Source organism: Marmota monax, unplaced genomic scaffold (assembly GCF_021218885.2).
Source record: "Marmota monax isolate L192 unplaced genomic scaffold, Marmota_monax_Labrador192_F-V1.1 WCK01_AAM20220418_F8-fsc00017, whole genome shotgun sequence".
Classification (NCBI taxonomy): domain Eukaryota; kingdom Metazoa; phylum Chordata; class Mammalia; order Rodentia; family Sciuridae; genus Marmota; species Marmota monax.
In genome coordinates, this window is record NW_026695241.1 from 2,035,824 (window position 1) to 2,054,331 (window position 18,508).

At 48.5% G+C, this 18,508-nt stretch overlaps 1 protein-coding gene across 1 annotated transcript in view; it reads left to right on the forward strand.

The window, feature by feature from the left end:
- The first annotated feature begins 14,762 nt into the window (after positions 1-14,762).
- The window catches only part of Syne3 (spectrin repeat containing nuclear envelope family member 3), an 89,505-nt gene continuing 85,759 nt past the window's right edge, over positions 14,763-18,508 (forward strand). Inside the window, exon 1 of the mRNA XM_046440532.2 lies at positions 14,763-14,874. The gene's annotated coding sequence lies outside the window, so the exon portion shown is untranslated. The remainder of the gene's footprint in view (positions 14,875-18,508) is intronic.

Sequence of the window (18,508 nt, forward strand, 5' to 3'; positions counted from 1 at the left end):
TATTTTTTTAACCTTTGAATTATTTTTTAAGTAATGCTGGAGGTGATTTGTTTATTTTGGGGGAATGCTCAAGTTTAAAACCGGAAAATCAGCACATGTCAGCTTGTGAGTCTTCGAGATAACCATCCAGCATGAAACTTATTAATAAACTTAGGACACTACCGGGAAGTGCTCTTTATTGTCATCTTATAACCCCATCGATATTATTGATACTTACTAATTTTCTAATGTGGGATCCAAAATTAGAATCTTTGTTTTGGGCTGAGGTGTAGCTCATGCTTGACCCTGGGTTCAATCCCCAGCACTGAAAAAGAAAAGAAAAGAAATAATTTTTCTTTGTTTTACAGATCCATTAATTCCAGATAAGTCAGAGGAAGGAGCATCATGGGAAGAAATATATAGAAAATGCTGTTAACGCTGAGGTGACTGTTTTTCAAAGTCAGAAGGTGTCCTTAACAATACAGAATATATTAATTTCCTTCCAAAATCATCTTTTATTCATATGTATATTGGAGTAAGTTTGTTACTTAAAAAAAATTGATAATTTGTTCCTGAAAACCTACTTTGTTTTTTATTTAAACTGTCTTAATTCTGTTTTTGTGTTGACTTAGAGATGGAGAATTCACAAACTGTGTTCTGAGGATCTGAGACGGAGTAGTAATGGGAACATATGTGTAGACCGCACACACTCTGTGTTTTCATATATTGATATATTTTATATAAACATTATCCTATCCCTAAACTAGTGTGTAATGTTGTCTTCTGAAGAACATTTGTCCTTTTCAATTGTCAGATGTTACTAAGTTGAGAATGCAGCTCTCATTAAAAATTAAAAGTAATTCTTGAGCAGGAAGAGTACAAAGTCTATGTTTTTCAACATTATAGTGGATATGTAGTGTCTTATAGATAGGAAGACACGTGACATGCCGAGGATCTATGGGTGTTCTTTCAGGAGCTGGGACGGGTTCCTTTGATAGAGTGACCAAGGGCAAGAAAGCAATTTAAATCTCTAAACAAAAAAAAAAAAAATTGAAACAGTATATCTAAATTTAAGTCCTTAAGGGTTTGAGGATATGGCTCAGTGGAAGAACACTTTCCTAGCATGTGCAAGTTTTATCCTCAGTGCCACAAAAGGCAATAATAAAGATACATTGAAACTTTTAGTAAAATACAACCTAAAATACAGTGAAGTATGGCATCTGTTAGCTGGTTCTGTTTGTGACTTAATTCCTTTGGAGTATTAGCACCAAAAACCAAAAAGAACATTTAAACTTTTATACATGATTCACTATTTTGATTTTGAGATTTTTCTTTAGAAATTTTATTAGAAATTTGCTGCTGTGTTGTTGAGCGTTTTGAACAAGTAAGTCACCTGTGTCTGCCAGTTTGTGTTCTCTCCCCGTGGGTTTAGTTTGTTTTGTGGAACCAGGGCCTCATCCATGCTAGGCAAGCTGTCACCCAGATCCTAAGGTTCTCATGAATTTCTAAATTTCCCCACACCCAGTGGGCATTAATGAGCAGTGAGGAGAATCCTAGGATTAAACCCCAAGTTCCCCACACCTTGTAAACATGCTGACTCTGACACCCCAAAAATGTTTCTCCCTATCCTTTCAAACAGATATGACTGCATGTATGTGGTGAATATCCTCATTTGCATCTGCCTTTCCAAAAGCAGCTTCACCACTGAAACCATAGTGGAAACCTATAGCCCCTTTTGCTCTCCCAGCCCTTGATGAAGAGCTAGAGTTGGGGTTGCTGAGCTTGCAAGGTGACAGGTGACATGTTGTCTGAACATTTAGCAGGTAGCTCTTTCCCTTCCCTTGCTCTTGGAGCCAGTGCTGTGTTCTTGATTCCTCAACAATGACCAGCTTTTAGAGGAGAAGGAGGTGAGTTTCATAAGAAAATGGTACACAGAAGTGCTCTCCTAGCTGGCCAGACCTTCCTGCCAGAATCCTTCTAAGAGAAAAGTGGCTGCTTGGGTTACACAAGGGGTGGCGACACCACACATTCCTGAGCTAAAATAGCATTTACGACCCAGAGTTTGTGGTTCTGAGCTGGAACCTGAAACCTTTCTGTGGAGCTATTATCCAGTAATTTTAGAACATCACGCGCTGCATCCCTGGAATTCACTTGATTCCCTGAACCAAACATATATATGTGAGAGACGAGTGCAAAGCCAGACTGCCCAGAGAATTTTTCTAATTCCCACTGCAGATCTAGAGATGCCTTTTGGTTTTGACTACATCCATCTGACAAGGCAGCTGGTTCATAAATACTCTCTGGCCGTGGGAATGGACTCCAATTTACTAATCCCTGTTGCCCACACTCTGGGCACCCAGCCTACAGCCAGGAAGGCAGGCTTCATTAGGGCCAGCTTGCACGGTGGCTCACAGGTCCTACTCACCCCACCTCTTCTGCCCTCTAAGGAGAGAAGATGTGCCGCAGATGGGCTTAGGTCAGTGCAGACTAGTGCTGAAGAAATGGGGCGCATTTAGAAAATCCTGAGTGCCATAGTAGGACCTGATCCTGCCCTGGGATTTGGAGTGTGGGATGTGGCGCTGGGTTCCAATCCCTAACATCATTAAATACTCAGAAGTTCTGATTTTCCTTGGATTTTTCAACACCTCCCATTTCACCTTCCTGGAGTTTTGAAAAAATGTACTTATGACATCTGTTGAAGATTATACATATTTCAAGATTTCTTTATCTAAGGCAGCAGAGTTTTAAGGCCTCTATTGCGCTGTGTTCCTAAATGCTTCCCTCAACTTGATATTATCTTGTGTATATGTTCTAATTTTTATTTTTAAAACAGCTTTTGTGTACATTAATCCACTTGAACCTTACATCAAACCTAGGATAATGATTCTTAGGCATTTTAGTCTCTAGATTCTGTTCTCTTTTTAATATGTATTTATAACATCTTGTTGATAGACTCTGCCACTGTGCTCCTCTGTACATTTTGTTTTCACATGCAGTCTCCCCACCCCCATACTGTGGATTGAACTCAAGCCTGCTCTACCACTGAGCTGCACTGTCGGCCCTTTTTATTTGAGACACCCTTGCCAAGTTGCTGAGGCTGGCCTTGAACTTGCTATCCCCCTGCCTCAGCCTCCCAGGTAGCTGTGATTCCAGATGTGTGCCACAAACCTGGCTACATGGAATTTGCATTTTTGTGCTGAATCAGAATCACCAGCAAGTCCTACAGAAAACTGACTATGGATTGATATATATATATACACACACACACACACACACTGCATATATATGTACTGGATGATTTGTGCTTTGTAAAATTACAGTGATGATAATTTCAGTGCAGTTAATAAAGCTAACCCTTAATTCTCCACCTCTGAAAGTAGTGTTCCCTTTTTCTTACCAAGGACCAAACTACTTGCTCTTGCCCTTTGCCAACACGCATCTGTTGGTGGTGGTTCTGCTGAGAACCTTGTTTTATTCCAAGGGAAAGAGCTCAAATCAGACCTTCTGTAAGGTTGTATTAAGAATTAAACGGGAAGCATAACACTCCTTAGGCCTTTTAATTAAATGTGATAAAAGAACCGGCTTTTCCTCCCTTCCTGTGGAAGGAGCAGTGCTAATGCTTTGCATTATGTGCTGCTTTTTTTTTTCTTTCCTTTTTACCAGCAGATAGTTCTGTGACTCATATTCCAAAGATTTCTGACAAGGTGCCTAGACCACAGTAGGAGAAGCCATTGTGCTGGGAAGATGAGTCTGTCAGCAGAAGCCTTCAAGGCCTCCGTAACCACCGAGCCTGCAGCCCCAGGAGTGCTCATGAAGTTTGTTTTCTTTTGATCATTGCAGTGTATTGTCCAGGTCTTAAACACTCTTCATAATGAGTTGGAATTTCATTTTGTACTTCCACCTTTGAGCCTTAATAATTTCATGTCTTTAAAATTAAGTCTTGTGATAATCTGTGATGTGTATCTTCTTCGACAATTCATACCCTTTTTTTGGAGATAGTGGGGATGGAACCCAGGCTCTAACATGGAACTACATCACCAGTCCTTTGTGTGTGTGTGTGTGTGTGTGTGTGTGTGTGTTGAGACAGGATCTCACTAGTTGGTGAAGTTGGGCTCAAACTTGGGATTCTCATGACTCAGCCTCCTGAGTAGCAGGAATTACAGGTGTGCACCACTGTACCCAGTGTAAGATATCAGCTTTACAGGGGCAGCTCTAAGTGTGCGCAAATCCAACTGTGCTGTCCCCATCAGTTCACCTCTACATACCACGCAACTGCAGCCCTGTGATAAGTCCCACAAAGTCTGGGGACAGGGCAATAATATCTTCTCACTTGAAGAAATTTTTGTTTGCATTAAAAATTACCCATGTCGTCTTTAAAGTTTTTTAAGAAACTTGTATTTTTTTAACGAGTCTCTGCTTTACCCTGCAAGGCAGGTAGGGGGCACTACTCCCTCATCCTTAGGAAGCAGGAGCAGCCACTGGCCACTAAGGGTTGTCCCTGTCATTAAATACAAGTTGAAATTCACCCATTTGCTGATTCTAGGAAGAGTCACTCTCACCCCAGGCTTGTTCTCACATCCGAAATGGATAGATAATTTTCTGAGTTTCTCATACTGTAGCTATAGCAGATTACAAGCAGAAAATTTTAAAAGGCTGTCACTAAAAGCAGAAGGAAGCAAAGACTACCAGGCCAACAGGAGATTTTCAAAATAAGTAGCAGACATCCTAGGACTTTTAAAAGCAGCATTCTAGGGCTGGGCTATAGCCTGATGATAAAGCACTTCCCTAGCACGCATGAGGCTCTGGGTTTGACCCCCTCAATACTGGAAGGGGAAAAAAACAAGCATTCTATGTCTGAAGGGGTCAAACAACCTTCTCATCCACTGTTCCTTTTGCATTAGAGCCCTGTATACTTCCAAGTTTACATAGAAAAGGAAATTATGTTCCTGGATAAGAGTCCCAGGAAATGTGCAATATATGTAGGATTGCCAACAGAAATCACACGTGGGCTGGGTGAGGTGGTGCACACTTGTAATCCAGTGACAGGGAGGCTGAGGCAGAAGATTGCAAGTTGGAGGCCAGCCTCAGGAACTTAGCAAGACCCTATGTCAAATAAAAATACAAAAATAAAAGAAGAGGCGATATGGCTCAGTAGAAGAGCACCCTGGGCTCAATCCCTAGTACCAAATATATATATATACACACATACACACACATATATACATACATATGTGTGTGTATGTGTGTGTGTGTGTGTATGAATGATATATGTACTGTATCATTTAGGTGGTAAGAGACTGAATGATATTGGCATGAAGTTGAGTTTTTCTGATTATGAACCAAACATCTGGTTCCATGAGAGCTCAGCTCACACTGGGCCTTGGGAATATGGTACCCATTAAGTTGCACTTTGAGTGTTACACTGTTCATGCCAGGAAGCACAGAGACATGAAAGAATATGACCACTTCACTGGGCCTACTGCTTGGTCCTACTTCACTGATGTTAGGTACCAAAATTCCTTAAGGGAGTGTATGTGTCATAGTTTTATTTATTTATTATGCCCTGCCCACTAGACTACTAGAAGTCTAGAAGTCCACTTCTAGACTTGCAGGATTCATTTTTGCAACCCCTGCTTCAGCATTTTCCCTGGCACCCTCAATCCACAATTCTTGAATGAAGAACATGGGACAAGGACAGCAATACAGGACAGTGTCTCAGCAAGTCCCAAGTTGCATGAAACTCATACATCTTCGGGAGATATCTTCTAAGATCTGCAATTTCTGGCAATTAGAGATAGTACTGAACCCTACATATGCTATTCTCTCCTAAATATACAGACATATGATAAAGTTTATAAGTTAGCGATAATAAGAGATTAATAAAAATAATAATGAAATAGAACGATTATAATAATATACTGTAATAAAAGTTATGTGAATGCAGCCTCTCAAAATATCTTACTGTACTCTTACCTTTTCACTTAAAGGAAACACTTTACCACTTCTCTTCAATGTATCTGAACTGCCAGTGTCACTCTTGTGCTTTGAGGCCATTATGAAGTCAGATGAAGGTGAACTGAACATAAGCATTGAGATACCACAGCAGAAGCTCTGATAACTGAGAAGGCTATTAAGTGACTAATGGACAAGTAGCACATACAGCGTGGACACACTGGAAATGAGGATTCACTTTCCAGGCAGGTCAGAGTGCAGTGGCATGAGATCTCAACACATGGCTAAGATTGGAGTTCAATTTAAAATTTATGAATTTATTTCTGGAAATTCCCATGTAATCATTTTGGGACTTGGTTGACTATAAGTGACTAAAACTATGGAAAACAAAAATGCTGATCTAGTGTGTTGACCCCAGATGACATGGAATGAGAAGAAATGCATGGGTTAGTAGCTCAGTAATAAAGTATATGCTTAGCATGTACAAGATCCTGGGTTCAAACCACTGCACCAAAAAATAAATATATAAACAAAGAAGCAGCTCCATGAGTGCTACCATGCTAGCCAGAGTGGAATGAGAAAACTCCAAATCCCCAGGACCTCACAGACTTGTGGTGGGGGCAGATCCAAGATCACTAGGGATGGAAAGGAGGTGCAGGGGCAGGCTCTGAGTACAGCCAGTCAGTGCCTCGGGAGCTGGACACAACTCAGGAGAGTGGGTGGCACTTGGACTGAGTCTTGGAAGTGGGTAGAGAGCTTCCCTGTAGAGGGGAGCGTGTTCCAGGAAGAGGAAGCAATCAGGAAAAGGAGGCAGAGGTCACGGTGTACTCCAGGGGAACACTAAGTGGTTCCTTTAGAAAGAGGTGAGCTCAGATGGTGAGGGCCTCGGGATCTCTTCTTTTGAGTGAGAGAAGCCCAGAAAGCCTAGGGGCTGCCGAGCTGGGAGACCAGCTGGCAGGAATGTTAAGGTGACCGGAGGTGGCTGAACCCATAGAGGAAGGCCAGCCGGGAGGCTTGTAAAACTGAACCATCCAGGTCTTGGTGGTGGAGAAGGCACCAATGCTAACAGAGCTGACCTCCAAAGGCAGGATTGACAGTGTTTGGCTGATTGTGGGGAGGGGGACTGGTATCTGCTCAGTCCCTGGTGACTCTCCTTGCGGAGGAGGAGGGAAAGCTGAGCATAGTGAAAGTAAGATCTCAGGTTGCTTCTGGACACGCCCACTCATGGTCCCAGGGACACCTAAGCCCTCTGGTTATCTCTGAAAAATGGAGATGATTCTGAAGATTGGCTCTACAGGTGGGATCTATTGATAAGAGAGATTTGGGTGGGAAAGGAGAGATACAAGGAGACAGAAGAAGCCCAGGGGCATATGCAGATGGGGAAGGACAGGTCACCCACTCTGACAAGGAGCCAGGCAGAGGAACAGGAGGAGGAAGTGCTTTGTGGAAAGAGGGAGTGACATCAGAGCCACAGATGGGCTAGGTGGGGACACCCAGGCCGCCTGGATCTGGCCATGAGGCACACAGGGCTGTGGGCTATAGCTGTTGGATGTGTCCTGACCTCAGGCCCTTCACTGAGGGACTCTGGAATATAAAGGAGTTGGCCAGAGAATTTGCCAAGTGTCTTCTGACCGAGTTGTGTCTGGCTGTGGACCCTTGTGTTCACCATTGTTTAGTTTGCAAACTGAGGGGAGTGGGCCCAGTCATTTTACCCAAGACCACTCAGTGACAAAGAAGCCAACATTCCCAGTCGACTGATGACATTGCCTTGAGTGCCACAGCTCGGGACCTGGACCCAAGGACATGGTGCTGGCAGAGACCTTGGCAGTGCCCCGGGACACCAGAAGGAGATTGCCCAGCTCTCTTCTGCCTAGTTGTGGGGGTGCTTCTGTCTGCTGAATATAGGTAGTTGGGGATCCAGGACGTGCCTTTAGTAACACTTGCTCTTTTGCTCTGTACACCAACTCTACACCCACAAAGAGGAAATTTCAGATTAATGTTCTTTAAAATCTTGGGCCAGGGCTGTGGCTATTGCATTTGGGGGATTTGCGGTGACCCATTTGGAAAGCATTTCTCTACATGTTAATTGTCAGCCATCTTCAGCAAAATTCGAAGGCTTTATGGAATCATGCTGCGGCAGTGACACTCTGCCTTCTCTTTTAGGAAAGTCTCCTGGCCCACCAACAATTGTCGTCAAGAGCAACAGGTTTCATACAGACACCTGGCCCAGTGTGGCATTTACAAGCCCCTGCATCTTGGCTTAAGGGGCAAGCTGGGCCGCAGTGTAGGAGCAGAGCACTGCCTGCTTGTCTGGGGACAGTGGGGGTGGCACAAACGCCTGCATGGCTCCTACCACCCCTTCATGCCTGCCAGGCCTGGCTCAGAAGCCTCCCCCAGCTTCCTGGGCGCCTGCCTATCACACAGCTTCTAGGATTATCACTAGCTCAGAACAGCCACGCCCATCAGAAGCCAGGAGAGACAGCGTCAGCAACTTTCAAAAACAAGTCTCCAGGGAACAAGATAATGCAAGAGTCCCCTTTCTCTGCAGGGGAAGTCCTCTCACTCAGCCTCACCCTGAGCTGGTCTCTGCCGTGGAGTTTTGTCAGCACACGCGGGCACAGACCTTCAAGTGCGCAGCATGTTTTGGCTGTTGGTATCCTATGTGACTCCCACAGGGGAGGCAGAGAACTGGCTCCCCTCTATGGACTGGGGCAAGGTGGCTCAGAGCCACTCTGCTGCCTGGGGATCAAGCAGAGAGACTTTGAGGAAAGGTGCTTTTGGCTCTGCCAACCACTCCAGGATGCAAACACCGACATTTTGATTTCAGAACAAAAACTGACAAGCAAACCAGCTTCAGGGCCGGCCATTATTTAAACCAGAGGGTGAGGCGCCAAGGGCCAGCAGCCCCCAATACTAACTGTAGAGAAGTCGCAGTCCTGTGTGTTTAGCAACCAAGAAAGAGCTGAGCTTGGAGGCGACTCCCCGGGATGCTGTGATTCTGAGAATTCAAAACCACACTCCTTCTCTGAAACGGGCTTAGAGCCCAGTGTGTTCTATGCCAACAGCTGCCAACGCTGTTTCCTGGCTGCATGTGCAGATAATCAGCATGATAGAGGCTGCAGTCCCTGGGGCGCGCACACACACGCACCCAGACTGGTGCTCTCCCTTGGGCAACTGATACCTCACACAGAGACTACCCCCCAATCGCCAAAACTGGTGCTGCTTCTGAGCAAAGTTACTTTAACTTCTCATCCATAACCTTGACCTGAAACAAACTGATTAACATTTTGGGTACAACAGAGTTTTGTGTGAACATAGAGCCTAAGAAACAGACTGGAATTTAGTCACAACCAGAATATAATCCTCCCCTATTGCTATCAGATGGACAGAATTGGAGTGTACTTCAAATGAGTCATGTGGTCACTGTGTGAGCTTGGGCAAGTGATCACTTTCTCTATTCTTTGGTTTGTAAATCAGGATGATAATAGTAGCTACCAGGAAGGGTAGTAATGAAGACTAAATGTGTAAAGTCTTAAAACAGTGCCGGTATGGCAAGCCTTTTATGTTATAGCTTATTATTCTCCATCATTCAAAAGTAGCTCACAACCCATCGTCTCCAGAAGGCCTTCCCCAAATACTCAAGCCTTCGATGTTCTACTGTCTCTGGATCCTTCTACAAGTTGACTCTGTACTATGCAGTCTAGCATAGGATGACATACAATGCTGTTATGTCAATATTCTCTGTGTCTGAATGTAGCATCCCCAAGGACCCTAAATCCTCGATGGCAGGAACCATGCAATTTACTTTGGTTGGATTTGCACAACAAACAGCCTAGTCACGGGCAGTTACTGACACTCAAACATCCTTGGAGTGTGTCCTCCTAAGAATAAGTAGAGAAACTCAGGTGGTGTGGGATTGCACATGGGGATAACTAATAACCTAATGTGAGAAGACTGTGTACAAAATGCTCACAGCAGCTTTAAACAGAATATCCCCAAACTGGAAACCAGGACATCCTTCAATGAGGCAATGGTTGCAGAAGTTGTGCAAAACCCTCACCTGGGAACTGGACTCAGCAAGCAAGAGGGGTGACCTCTTAGCACAGCCAGCACCTGTATGGACCTCAGAGAACCACGCCAAGTGAAAAGAGCCAATCCCCAAAGGTCACGTTCCATATGGTTCCATATACGTAACAGTCTTTAAATGACCAAATTATAGAAATGAAAACACACTAGTGTTGGCCCAGGATTAAGGAGGGACTAGGCACAGGGGCTCCCATGGTGGTGGACACAGCTTATGCCTTCATGGTGCGGGGGTCAGTTTCCTAATATGACATTGGAACACGACTCTGCCATGAGGGAAACTGTGTCACTTCTTGTAACCAAATGTGAATTTATAATTATCTCAAAATGAAACCTTTAATTTAAAACACACACCCTTAAAATAGTCCCCACAGACGCAGCAGGAGTGGAGAGGGTTGCCCACTGATGGGAGAGGCATAACCGGCCTCTTCTAGAAGGATTTCATTTTTTTCAGAAAAAAAGTTTATCAATTGTACTATAATTGTTTCTATTGGTACTTATCCCTTGGAGCATGCTGATAGAATGTTTAGTTCTGTTAAATGACATTTAACATCTAATACAGTCAAGATTCTTTCCTGGTATAGTGACACATGCCTGTAATCCCAGCAACTTGGGAGGCTAAGGCAGGAGAATCACAAGTTTGAGGCCAGACTGGACAACTTAGAGAGACTGTGTCTCAGAATAAAAACCAAAAAGGGCTGGGGACTGGCTTGGTGGTAGAGTGCCCTGGGTTCAATATCACTACCACAAAAGAAAAAAAAGAAGAGAAACGAAAAGATAAAGAAAGGGAATTCTCATATTTTTTAAGTTGGATGAACAACTTCGAGATGGTCTTTTCCATATCTTTCATTTCACAGATTCGGAAACTCAGAAGTGACCTGAGATGACACAGCTCATTAACTGCACTAATAAGGGCTAGAAGCCAGACATCCTACAATCCAGCCCAGGCTTCCTATGTCATGTTTTTATTTTATAGCAGCACAGTTCCGTGTAGCTGCAGGAACATCCCCAGCTGCTCCAGCCCCCAAGCTTGGTGGTGCTGAGACCACTCCTCACTCCCCGCAGGGGTGCCCCCCTCCATCGCCCATGGGAAAGACAACCAGGGGGTGGATCTTCCCCTGAGAAGCACCAGGCAGGACCCCAGTGGGAAGGGACAGACTGACATTAGAGAGCTGGCAAACTGGAAAGAAAGAAAAGAAGGATCTGAGACCAGAGCTGAGAGAGGACCCTTTCCACACCCAGGCAGGACTTCTCTGATGGGTGCCCCAGAAATGAGCATCCCAATATGGGCTCTCCACCGGTGTTTAGCTAAGAGCCAGTATTTAATCTACCAAGAACAGGAAGTTGGAAGAGAGAAGGGATCACCAATGTCCAGAATACCAGTTGCCATCTGGGACCCTGACAGTGCCCCTCCTGCCTGCCCTCTGGCCTTGGTTGACTCATCCATGCCATGAGGGGGTTTATAAAAGCAACACAATCCCCGTAGCTAGAGGTACATCCGTAGTTGCTCCATCTCCCAAGCTTGGTGCTGAGAACACTCCTCACCCCTGGGTTTTCTCACTAATTTAGAAAACCCAGTCCAGCTCTTCTCCCAATCTTTCTGCGGAGACTGAACACATACACAACTAAATACCACACTTACAAAAAGAGAACTGTACTGAGTGCTGGTGAATCCGGGTAACCAACTGCCAGGGTGACACAGGCCCAGGTACTCCCCCAGCTTATTAAACGGGTCCAGCTGCCCTGCAAGTGGTGGAGATGTGGGCTGCGCAGCCGCGAAAACCTCACTTTTTGTACGTTGCACAAACAGCCCCCGCTGCCAAGTGAGTCAGAATTTCCGAAAGGCATAATTTTAACGTGCTTCTTGTGGTTCCCTCTCCAGGCTGCCTCTGAAAGGGAGGCCGCGGGCGGGCGGGGTTTCCTGTGCTCAATTCCAGAGATGACAGAGGGGCTCTCCCCCAGGGCCTTTGCCAGAATTTTCTTTCCAAATAGGTTTCTATTTTCACTCCTTCCTGCTGCGGCAGTAAATGCTGAAGATGAAGGACGCATCGCAGCCTCCTAGCAGCCGCCATGTCCCTCTGCTCTTGTGTTGCTTACTCAATTTTTGTTCCCTCTATATGATTCACTTTAAAATGGAAAAAAAAATCCACCACTGAATAAAAAATAAGATCGTGGGCTGGGGGTGCAGCTCAATGGTAGAAACACGTGCTTAGCATGCTTAGGTCCAGGGTTCCATCCTCAGCACCACAAAAATGATAATAATTGAGCCACAGCAGGTATGATGGCACACTCCTGTAATTCCAGTGATATGGGAGGCTGAGGCAGGAGGATTGCAAGTTTGGGGCTAATCTTGGCAATTTAAAGAGATCCTGTCTCCAAATAAAAAGTTAAAAAAGGTCTGGGGGTGTGGCTCAGAGGTAGAGCACCCCTGTATTCAATCTCCAGGAGTGGGGTGGGGGAAGAAAGCAAGCCCAGTTTTCAATGTTTATATCAGGCTTATGAAAAGCAACAGGAGAGGGTTCTGAAAAACATCCAGCCCTGCAAAGATTACATCAACTCCAACAACAATCACACCACTGACATCTGCAGAGTATTTTGTAGTTTGTAAAATATTTTATCACATATATTTTTTTTTCACCTCTGAAATAGTACTGCTATCCCCTCTAACAGATAATAAACCCAGTGATCCAAGAGCTTGCACGGCTCGCCAAGATTCACTCAATTAAGCAACAGCAAAAGCTGGGCCTGAAATCTGAGTCTCCCCACTGCTCTGAATCGGGTGTTCCCTGTCACCTTAGCTGTGAAAGGGACTGTTGGCACTGTGTACCCTGCCACTCTGTCTGGGACACAGCACTTTTGCACATTGACTTCCCTGGGAATAGTAATCTATGTCTCATTCCTCTCTGAATCCCCAGAGACTGGCACAGAGTCAACCCCAGGAGACACCTGAAGAAAGACTAAATGGCTGTATGCAGAGACTGTAGTGATCAGACCTGCCCAGAACCATGATGCCACAGCGCCCACGAGGCAGGTGCTCACACAGCAGACACAAAACCATACCAGATAGGTTCTTGTTTTAGATCCTTTTTACAGAAGAGGAAACCAAGGATGAGTAATCAGCCAACATTGCAAATTGGGGCAATTTGGTACAGACTCTGAGCTCTAACTGCCGGACAATGACTTCCCTAGTGGATTCTCCACCCTCCAGAGGCATTGGCAGGGCCAGCTCTGTCCTTGTGCAAGTCACCTGACCTCTCCGTGCCTCGGTTTCCCTCTAAGATAAAACCAATTAAACTTTGCCTAACTACCTGGAGGTTCTTTGCAGGGATTTAACAAGGAGATGCATTCAAAGCCCTCTCTATTTTTATTAGTACATTATAATGATAGGTAATAGTAGAATCTGTTGTTACATATCTGAACATACACACTACATTAAAAGCTTTCCAACTAGCAAAGAGCATTACCCAAATGCAAGGATTGCAAGACTCGCTCATTACTGCCCACGCCTTCAGTAGGTTGTGGTAACCGCAGGGCCTGGGCCATCACCTCTGATGGAGTCAGAGTGATAATTGGGAACCAGTCGGACACAGAGCAGGAGAGGCCCTTTGTTCGCATCTTCACCTGATGCTTAAAATAATTATGGCTTAATAATAAGTGGGATCCGGCTCCAGGCGCACCTGACGCCTTGCATTCCAGTTCAGGCTGGGTCCACCGAGGTGTTAAAACCGGGTTTTGGCTAATTCCTCTACCTCTCCCTTAATCCAGAAAAGACACATGCTTCATTACTATCCGGGCCGGTCTGACAATTTAATCTTGTAGAACGCTAACTTTTACATTGATTTATTCTGCCAGCGCTGCTTAAAACAAACACCTCCTGGAAGCATTGGACTGGGGCCAGTCAACTCCTCGGCCTCCTCCTCATCTCTGGAGTGGGCCAGCCACCGACTGACGCTCTCATCCCGTCCAGAGGAGGCGGGACCCATCTCGCAAATCTGTGATTTCTTGGCAGAAGATGAGGGCTGGAGTCCCCGGTCTGTTCAAAGTGCGGTTGGCTGGGCGGGAGCGTCGGGGACAGCGGCGGAGGCGGGGCGGGGCGGGGGCCAGGTCCGGGGCCAAACTCCTGTCGCGCGGCGAGGCCGACGCAGGAAGGTTTCCGCGTTCGGATGCCCAGTTGAGGGACCCAGTCGCTAGAGCCGGGAAAAGGCTGGAGGCGGCGTCTGCCCGCCGAGCTGGGGCGGGCGGAGGAGGGGACGAGGGAGAGGGAGGCTCATTCTTGACCTCGGATCTGGGGGAGGTTCGCACGGTGGGTGGGATTCACATTCCTGTGGCTCGGGGACTGCGGGGTGGGACGAGGGGCGTTGCCCCCTCCCGCGTCAGACTGGAGGACGGTGTCACTTCCTCCTTGAATTTCGCGCCTCTGGGCGGGATGCCCCTGACCGACCCCGGGCTGGGCTCAGTGACAGCAAAACCTGCCGCCCCCGAATTCCTCCCCAGGTCTGGCCGCCAGGAACCCCCTCCCCAGGACCCACTTTCCCCGGGAAGGCGGCCCCGCCCCACACCCTAGAATGAGCCCCGGCGGGGGGGGGGGACCCGGGACCTGGGCGCCACTCTAGGTCCACGTGGACAGTGTTCCCTGCCCTGGGTCTGCGACAGGGACGGCGAGCTGGCCGACTGGGCTGGGCGCAGAGTGCGCGCCGCGCTGGGAGTGTCCCCTGGGCTCGCGGGTGGCGGGTCCCGGCGGGCGGGGCGGTCGCGGTGTCCCGGCCCCGCCCCGCCCCGCCCCGCAGCCGCCCGGGACGCAGGCTGCAGGGAGGAGGTGGCCCAGCTGCCCGCCGCGCCGCTCCTGCTCGCTCCAGCCCGGTAAGTGGCGCGGGGCCGGGAGGCCGGGCGGGGAGGGTCGGGCTCAGCCCGCAGCCGGTCCCTGGCGCGGCTCCAGGGATCGCGTCGCCGAAGTCGGGGACCCGGGGAGGCGCGCCGGCGCGGGGGCGGAGGCCCGCGGTGACAGCTGCGGGCGGGCGGGGTTTCTAGTTAAACCGTGCGGTCCCGGCCGGCGGCGAAATCCCCTGCCTCCGTCTCCACTCCTGGGGTTCGGCCCCAAGAAGCCCTGACGCCCCGGGCCGCGCGTCCCCAGGGCCCGGCGCCTCCTCGTGTCTCCGCTCTGCCACTCCTAGGGCCAGCGGACCTGTCACCGCGGCTCAGGCGGCGCGTCCCTGGCATTGGCAGTAAACACGAGCTGGGATACCCGCTTCTGGCGACCTGGAGCTCGCCGCCCGGTAGAGCCTGAAAGCCAAGGGGGCGGTGCGGAGGGGGAGTCCCACCCGCGGGCTGGTTTTCCTTCACACACCTCTTTGCTGTGAAGCCTTAGGCAAGTGGCTCAGCCTTCCTGAGCCTCCTTCCCATCTCTCTAAGGGAAGGGTAGCAAGGCCAAAGACCGCTGGCAGGACTTGAGGGAGCTCCAGGTGGATGTTGATTTCCCTTGGGGCCCTCAGATCTGGACCCCTGACAGTTGATTTGGCCTGGTCGTCAACCCAGAGCAGCATTCTTGGTGGCCCACCTGACCTCTGCCTTAAAACCGGAAGCCAGGGGCATCCAGTTTGGGGTGGGTGATAATGGCTATTGTCATTTTATCGCAGTAGTCCTGAAGCTGTGACCTAAGGCAGGCCTGGGACCCTTTCCCAGATCCTTGGTGTTTTCTTTCAATTCCGCAAAGTTAAGGTCCTTTTAGAAATGGGGAGTCTCCTTTAGCTGAGGGCTGCTATATGTTGAGGGGGCATGTCCCATCCCACGTGAGTGAGGTGGTGGGGAAAGTGACTTGAGCTTGGCTGACAGCCTCCTTCATCCACCAAGAGGAAACAGGCCCAGAGAAGGAGAGTGATTTACTGGAAGCCACACAGCCTGGGATAGGACCTGGCCGTCTTGAAAGGCTGGGCCTTGCCTCCTGCACAGCTGGGGCAGCCAAGAGCTCACAGGAGTTAGGAGCGAGCGGGGAGTCAGGAGCGGTGCATCTGTGCCATCAGGCTGTTTTGCTCCGTTTCCTGTTAACTGTGCCCTAGCGGGACACTCCAGCACATGTGGGCTTTCGCATTCCTCAGGCAGGACACTGGGCCTGCCGACAGTCACAGCTGTGCCAGGCCTGCTGGCCTCAGCCCTTGTTTTCTACCAGAGAGGCCCCTCTGGGGGTGGCGATCAGGCAGTGGGCTGGGAGCCTTATTTCTGGAACTCATGGCTTGCTGGGCATCCTGAGGATTGGCTGGTGGCACTGAAGGGAGCCATGAGAATCCAGGCTTGGGGTCTGCCTCTGGAGCCAGCTGGCACCTGGTGCTGCAGGGACCCCCAGGGTGTGTTTGCGTTTCCTCTGTCTCCATGAGAACTAGCCTCCAGCCTGACCGCTCTCCCTGTCTCAGGCAGCTGTGGACCTGGCCATGCCTGGGGCCACCTTTGCCTTATGATGCAGAAACCTGGGGCTGGGGCAGTGGGGGATCCTGGCTGCTCTGCGAGGCCCAGCATGACCTCTGAAGGACCCCAGGAGCCTGGGAGCCCAGAGGGCAGTCAGGGCTGTGTTTCCAGCTGCTGGGAATGAGACAGCCCAGTCAGATTATCAGGGCCAGTCCTGCCTTGACCATTTCCCAGCTAGGTGACCTTGGAACACTGTTCCAACTTTCAGAGCTCAGTGTCCTCCCCCACATACAGCACAGCCTCGAACCTACGTCGGGGTGCCAGGCAGACCCAGCACAGGCAACGGCTGTCACAGGGAGGGTGTTGGGCTCTGGTCAGGATATCTGGGCTCCCCTCTGCTCTGATGGATTTCTCCTTGTCTGTTAAATGGGGGTGGTCCTGGGTCCCCTCCCTCAGGGTCCTCCAACATTGAAAGCTGGTCTCCAGAGGAAGAGAGACTGGAGAGGGGACTCCAGAGGGATTTGGATGTGTCTGTGGGTCTCAGGAAGCATTTCTCATCCCCCATGTCCTGTGGTCCTGGAAGTAGACCAGGATGCCACCCCTGGCCCATTGTTAGAGAATATTCAGTGGCACCGTGTGGCGGGGCCAGGATTTGAACTCAGGGCCTTTGACTTGATACTCTTCATCCTATCTCAAGCCTCTCTTAGATAATGTGAGGACATTGTTGAATGTGAATCACTGGGACAGTAGGTACTAACCAGGCAGGACCCCAAGTCATTTCCCCCCACCTGAAACATCTGTAAGTTTTTGGGGAACCAAGACAGGATGTCAGGAGAAAAAGACAGACGTCAGGAAAGTAGCCCAAGTATGGTGGCCCACACCTCTGATGGCACACTCAGGGGGCTGAGGCAGGAGGATGGCAAGTTTGAGGGCAGCCTGGGCAACATAGAGAGACCCCGTCAAAATAAATAAATAAATAAAAATAAAGAGGACTGGGGACATAACTCATTAGTAGGGATAATCACCAGAACACAACTACAGCAAAAGTCTGGGGGGTGTCTCCCAGCCTCCCACTTTCCCACCCCAAGGAACCTCAGCCTCTGGACTCAGTGACGACGCCTGCGTCTGAGCAGCCAGGTAGCAGATGGAGACAAGTCCTTGCTGTTGTCCTCTCTAAAGTAGTGACAACACACTCTGAGGATTGCTAAGAGGATGATGAGACAACAGGCAGCAGAGTGCCCTGCATGGTGGGGCAGACCCAGAATAGAAGCTATGGCTTCTAGTACAACCAACCCTCCCACGGTAATGGTAACAGCCTGGATCACACCATGCCTGATTTCCTGGCTGTGGCTTCGGCATAGAGAACCCTTAAAGGCTTTGAAAGTCCCAGCAGAGATTGAAAACCTGGAGTGGCCATACCCATGGCACTGAGTTATCTGGGTGACTATCAAGCACGCTCTGTAAGAGCAACTCTCTCAAGAAGACTTGTAAGTAAAGAAGTCTCTAAGCTCTGCTTGTAGATTCCTTTGGTGATTTTTTTTTCAGTACCAGGTTGAACTCAGGGGTGCTTACCCACTGAGCCCCATCCCCAGCCCTTTTTTGTATTTTATTCAGAGACAGGGTCTCACTGAGTTGCTTAGGGCTCACTAAGTTGCTGAGGCTGGCTTTGAACTCTCGATCCTCCTGCCTCAGCCTCCTCCCGAGCTGCTGGAATTACAGGTGTGAGCCACCACACCCGGCTCTTTGGTGGTATTTCTGTTCATGTGCGTTCCACAAGCGTGTAGTCACACCACACACATGCCCTCTGTACCTCTCCTATGACTCATCACAATGAGAAGTAAGGGATGACAAAAAGCAAAACCGAGATTACCTTAAATAAAAGTCAAATATCACCAGGGGGTGAGGGGAGGAATGAGAGGATTGGGAAGGTGGTGGCTGTGACCAGGGAAGTCACTTTTGTATCATTTGTTAAGTGCATATATCATTCCAACAGAGATTCTGTTTTACAAATGTAAGCAGTTTATAAATGCAAAAGGTGAAGGAATGTTAATGTAAAATCAGCGTGTCTGTCCTGGTGAAGGACCGTGTCTGTCCTGGT